Source organism: Capra hircus, chromosome 24, assembly GCF_001704415.2.
Source record: "Capra hircus breed San Clemente chromosome 24, ASM170441v1, whole genome shotgun sequence".
Taxonomy (NCBI): domain Eukaryota; kingdom Metazoa; phylum Chordata; class Mammalia; order Artiodactyla; family Bovidae; genus Capra; species Capra hircus.
The window spans coordinates 53637932-53643926 of record NC_030831.1 but is presented as its reverse complement, the minus strand read 5'-3'; the positions used below and the strand labels follow the sequence as shown (position 1 = coordinate 53643926).

Genomic DNA, 5995 nt, shown 5'->3' with positions numbered 1-5995 from the left:
GTGTTTCCAAGGCTCGCCACAGACTCGGCAGGGAGAGTGTTTCCTGGTGTTTGGAAACCTCTCTTCTTAAAATTCCCTTCCCGGGACGGGCTTCCCTTCCCGGGACGGAGCTCCCTCCCCACCTCCTTTGTCTCCTTTTTCGTCTTTTATATTTTTTCCTACCTGTTTTTGAAGACAATGATCTGCTTTTCTGGTTGCCTGATGTCCTCTGCCAGCCTACAGAAGTTGTTTTGTGAAGTTTGCTCAGCGTTGAAATGTTCTTTTGAGGAATTTGTGAGGGAGAAAATGGTCTTCCCGTCCTATTCCTCCGCCATCTTTCCCTCTCCCTGGTTAAAATTTCTAATTAGTTGCTTTTTTTTTTTTTTTTTTGTCCTGTTTTACTGTTTCTTCCTTGTGGAGTGTTTATTTATAGACGCTATCCTCACATTTTCCCTCATGTCTCTTCCACATAAATACGTATATGTTATATATTCCCCAGTTTCTATTTACAAGTTCCTTCATTCAAAACTTTGATGTTGGAACTGGTCAGCCAGTGATGCTGCCATTTTATGAGAATATCATCTGCCCCAAGGAAGCCCGCTGGGTCAGATGACCGCTCCCTGCGGCCATTGCACTTTCTTTGATTAACTTGGTGTCATACAAAGTGACTTAGAGATTTCAGCCAGGTGACTGCGGAGGCTGCTGGGGCACATCGTTTCCCTGTCCTCTCGGTTCCCTGCGGCCGAAAGGCCTAGGATCCGGGGATCTGGCCTAGGCTTCCGCCGCGCCCCGCGGGGGCGGAATGGCCGCGGAAGAGGACGAGGTGGAATGGGTGGTGGAGAGCATCGCGGGGTTCCTGCGGGGCCCGGACTGGTCCATCCCCATCTTGGACATCGTGGAGCAGAAATGTGAAGTTTTTGATGATGAAGAAGAGAACAAATTGACCTATACAGAGATACATCAGGAATATAAAGAACTAGTTGAAAAGCTGTTAGAAACTTACCTTAAAGAAATTGGAATTAATGAAGATCAGTTTCAAGAAGCATGTACTTCTCCTCTTGCAAAGACTTGTACATCACAGGTGTATTACCTGACTGCTTAACAGATGGTTCTGATGTGGTCAGTGACCTTGAACAGGAAGAGATGAAAATCCTGAAAGAAGTTCTTAGAAAATCAAAAGAGGAGTATGACCAGGAGGAAGAAAGGAAGAGAAAAAAGCAGTTATCAGAGGCCAAAACAGAAGAGCCTCCGATGCAGGCCAAAGAAACGGCAGAAATGAATAATTCCCAAGGGGATGGTGAACATTTTGCACACGCAGCATCAGAAGTTAAAGTGCATTTTGCTAATCAATCAGTCCAACCTTTGACAAGAAAGCTGGAAATGTTACCTGAAACTTCTTGCCTCCCGCAAAAAGGCCTGAAGATTCCTGGCTTCGAACATGCAAGCATGGAGGGACCAATAGCAACTTTATCAACACTTCGAACAGAAGCGCTCCGCCAGCGGGAACACTATCTAAAACAGAAGAGAGATAAGTTGATGTCCATGAGGAAGGACATGAAGACTAAGCAGAATCAAACTTCGGAGCAGAAAGGAAAACCTGCTGGGGAGGTGGAGGAAATGGCAGAGAGACCAGAAATGACAGCAGAGGAGAAACTAACATTACTAAAGAGGAGCTTGCTTGCAGAGAAACTTAAAGAAGAACGTTTTAATAAGTAAATTTAAGAACAATTTAGCAAGCAGTTAAAAATTTCTTAAAAATAAATTATTTAATCCTTAAAAAACAACAACAACAAAAAAAAAACAAAGAGACTTAGATAATACAGGATGATTTAGGCAAAGTCGCCAAAGGTGAATACAGTCATTTCTTCACTTTTAGGAGGCAGTTTTGTCACCTTGCTGTTACTTTTTTCCCCCAACTGTGAGGTTTAGGTATTCAGCTAGGTTGTAATAAATTATCCAAATCTGAGGTTTCCCAAATATATTAAGTAGAAAAGGATTTTTTTGAAAATCATCTCTATTGGAATATAGTATATGTGTTAGTTTCTGCTGTACAGCAAAATGAATCAGTTATATATAGATCCACCTTGTTTTTAGTATTTTCTTTTTTATTGGAATATAATTGCTTTACCATGCTGTGTTAGTTTCTGTTAGATAGTGAATAAATCAGCCATATGCATACATATAGCCCCTCCCTTTTGCATCTCCCACCCCCATCCCACCCATCTAGGTCGTCACAGAGTGCTGAGCTGAGCTTCCGGTGCTGGGGGAGGGACCTATCCACTTTTTTTTTTTTTTCTTGATTCAGTAGGTTTTCACCGGTATTTCTCTGTAAACTCCCTAACTCTTAACAGAGTATCTCTAGGATTCCGTAGCCCATGCTTCTTGAGAAGGATTTTCAGATAAAACTCAAAGCTCTTTTCTGCCATAGTGACGCCTCTTCCCCAGATTTTCCATTTCAGCAAGGGGCCCATTTTCCATTTTGAACAGAGCTTCTGTTTGTCGAGGATTTCCCTCGTGGCTCAGATGGTAAAGTGTCTGCCTACAGTGCGGGAGACCTGGGTTCAATCCCTGGGTCAGGAAGATCCTCTGGAGAAGGAAATGGCAACCCAGTCCTGAACTCTTGCCTGGAAAATCCCATGGACGGAGGAGCATGGTACACTACAGTCCGTGGGGTCCCGAAGAGTCAGACTCGGACTTCGCTTTCACTTTCTGTTTGCCAGCGCAGCCTCGTACTCGGATCACGTTAGAGTCGGACTTGTCTACATTACGATCTTCTTCTTTCTCCTTTCCACCCTTTCCCAGTGTAGCAGTGTGTTGATTTGCAAGCAGACAACCACACAGATACACCCGTTCACCCTTCTCTTTATTTTATGCCTTTGAGGAAATGCATTTTTATGTTTTTTTCTGTTGACGATTTTATATGTCTCTGTGTGGCAGGAGGTTAACTGGAGACATGAATGGTGAAAGGAGAAGAAAGCAGAGATTAGCAAAGTTTGTTACACGTGGAGGACGTGGCCACAGAGCTGGTGGTTCTCATCCTCAAGTGTGCAGAGTTTGTGTCTGTTGCCCTTTGGAGCTCCCCACCTCTGATACCTATGAAACAAATACCTAGTTTTCCTTTGAGAACTAACCTGAAGTTTAGGGCTAGCATTTGAGTAGGACTTAAAAATGTGGTCTCATCAATTTAAGGTCTGGAACTGGTGCCTACTTGAAACATATTCTCTTGGCTCATTAGGCAAGATTGAAGGCAACTCCCCCAAAAGTATTGCTGCAGAGGTGGTTTTCTGAGTTTTTATTCTAGAAGGGTTTGTGGCATTCAGATTTTGTTACCTGGACTTCTGTCTCAATTTAAAAGTATCTGTTGTGAATAATTTTATCCCTGTGCCTGAGATTATAAATTAATGTCAGCTAACAGGCTGTGATTTGTTGGCTAGAGCTCAGTCAATTTTGTTAAGTCCTGCTGAGGCTCATGGAGTCCCTCTGGGCAGATCATTAGACTAATTGTAAATTCAGAGTAAACCTATGGAGCCACAGTGCATTGGCTTATCATTCAAGTGTAAGAACAGAAGTGAAAATGAGCATTTCTTCAACCATCTGACATTTCAATAGAGATTTTTACTGGGTGGAGGAACAAAATACTCTTAAGTCTTGGATAAGCCCTGTGTTCTCCTGAGGTTTCTGTGCATTCATACTATGTGATCTCGCATCAAGCTAAGTCAATGGGTATTCATTCATCACTCACAAAATACCCATCAGGGTTAAGCAGTAGGAGGATGTTCTTATCCTAAGCAACTTGATGTGTATTAAGAAGAATGTAAGCTTCACCAAGATGGGAGTTGTCTTTTTCTCTCTAGTATCCAGAACATGCTGGCTACATACTAGGCTCTCAATAATAAATAAGTAACTAAAGAATATTCTTTTGCTTCAATAAAATCATGGAGTACTTTCACACCTGAAAGTAAAAGTGGTTTTTTTTTTTTTTTAACCACCGTTCAGGAGGAGGATCTGAGATTAGAGCGTTGGAGTGGGGGAAGCTGGGTAGATGTTGCTTCTGTTACTCACTGGCACATGGATTTGTGGACATGCGTGCGCTTGTCCTGGGTGTTGAAGGTAGATTGAGAATGAGGCTGAGAGTTTGGACGATGTATGTAGAAGGTTAGCTTTATCCATGCATCTCAGAGTGAGCTTCAGAGCCCAGATGCAGGGAGCCTTGGAACAGAGAGAGGCGCCTTAGATGCTGAACACCCTCTGCACACATTCCAGCAGGAGGCCATCCACCTTCAGGCAGCAATTTGAGCAGTGGGGAATGTATTACTGATGGGCAGATAATTCCACTTTGGGCTGCTCCAGTTATAGAAGGTCCTTTCTTACGTTCAGGTAAAATGTCTACTTATCCATCCTAATTGTACTCCCTAAAAAGTGTTAATCACTGTTTCTTTCTATTACGGAATGGTGTCCTTTCAACATGACTGCCATGTCTCATTCCAGCTGTCTTGTCCTGTACTTCTTGCTAGTGAAATTAATGTTTGGGCATAGTATTTCCTGGATCATATGTTTCACATCGGCCACGATGTCCTCTTCATGTCCACTCGCTTATCCACAGTTTCCAGTTTCTATGCATTATTTTTTTCTTTGAATAGAGAGAATTTTCAAGCTATAAGATATATACATCTCAAGTTTATAGTTTGAATTTGGACAGTTGTGTCCCCTTGCCTGTGAACACTTTCCAAGTCAAGATATAAAGCATTTTCATTATCCCAGAACGTTCCCTTCTGCCCTTTCATGGCAAATCCTTCCTAGACAACTGCTCTTCTGAGTTCTATTACCATAGACTTTATTTATTTTTAATACTTGCTTTGGAGAAAGAAATGGCAACCCATTCCAGTATTCTTGCCTGGAGAATCCCATGGATAGAGGAGCCTGGTGGGCTATAGTCCATGGGGTCCCGAAGTGTTGGACGTGACTGAGCGACTTAGCAATACCTCTCTGTTTATTTTTAGCTGCGTGCGGGCTCTCCTCTAGCTGTGGTTGGCGGGGGCCCCTCTCTGGTTGTGGCTCACGGGCTTCTCCTTGCGGTGGCTCCTCTTGTTGGGAGCACAGGCTCTGGGCTGTGCGGGCTTCAGCAGTTGCGGCTCATGGGCTCAGTAGTTGCGGCTCATGGACTCTGGAGCACAGACTCAGCAGTTGTGGTGCACGGGCTTGGTTGCACGGTGGCCTGTGGGATCGTCCCACGTCAGAGATCAAACCCACGTCTCCTTCATTGGCAAGTGCAATCTTCTCCACTGAGCCACCGGGAAAGTCCTATCACTATAGACTTTAATTTTAACTTCATACTGATGAAATCAAACAGCATGCAGTCTTTTTCGTTTGGCTTCTTTTATTTGACCTGGTTTTGAGATTGGTCTAGGGTGGTGCGTGTGTCAGCAATTTGTTCTTTTTCACACTGAGTAATATTTCATTGTGTGAAATCACCCCTACTTGCTTCTTTCTTCTCCTGTTAATATGGGGTGTATGCATCCCTCTCTGTCTTTGATTCCCATCAGTAATCTGACCTCCTTTGTTCTGGCATTGTACTTTTATTGATCTAACCTAAGATTGCATTCGTTATCAGACTATCATTATTGTCCTGTTTATATAATGATGGGTTGAAAACAGCAGGGCTTTGCAGTAAGATTGCAATAGATTCAAATCCCAGATTTGCTTCTTATAATCCAGAGGACATAGGGAAATTACTTTGTCTCTGTACTTTTGTAAAAAGGTAATAATAATAATGCCTGTGTCTCTTTGTCCACGGTTAGGAGCTTATGGGTCTCAAGAAATGTTAGTTCCTATCCACATGTGCCCACTTGCTTCCCTCCCCACCCCCTTTTAAAAATTATTTATTTATTTTAATTGGAGGATAATCACTTTACAATATTGTGATGGCTTTTGCCGTACATCAGTATGAATCAGCCACAGGTATCCGTGTGTCCCTCCCATCCTGAACCCCACTCCCTCTTCCCACCCTGACCCCCAG

The 5995-nt window shown here is 43.1% G+C and overlaps 1 pseudogene across 1 annotated transcript; it reads left to right on the top strand.

Annotated features, from left to right (window-relative positions):
- LOC102185135 lies at positions 648-1757 on the top strand (annotated as a pseudogene). Its single transcript, XR_001297233.2, has one exon. The product of XR_001297233.2 is annotated as a cilia- and flagella-associated protein 36 pseudogene (transcript).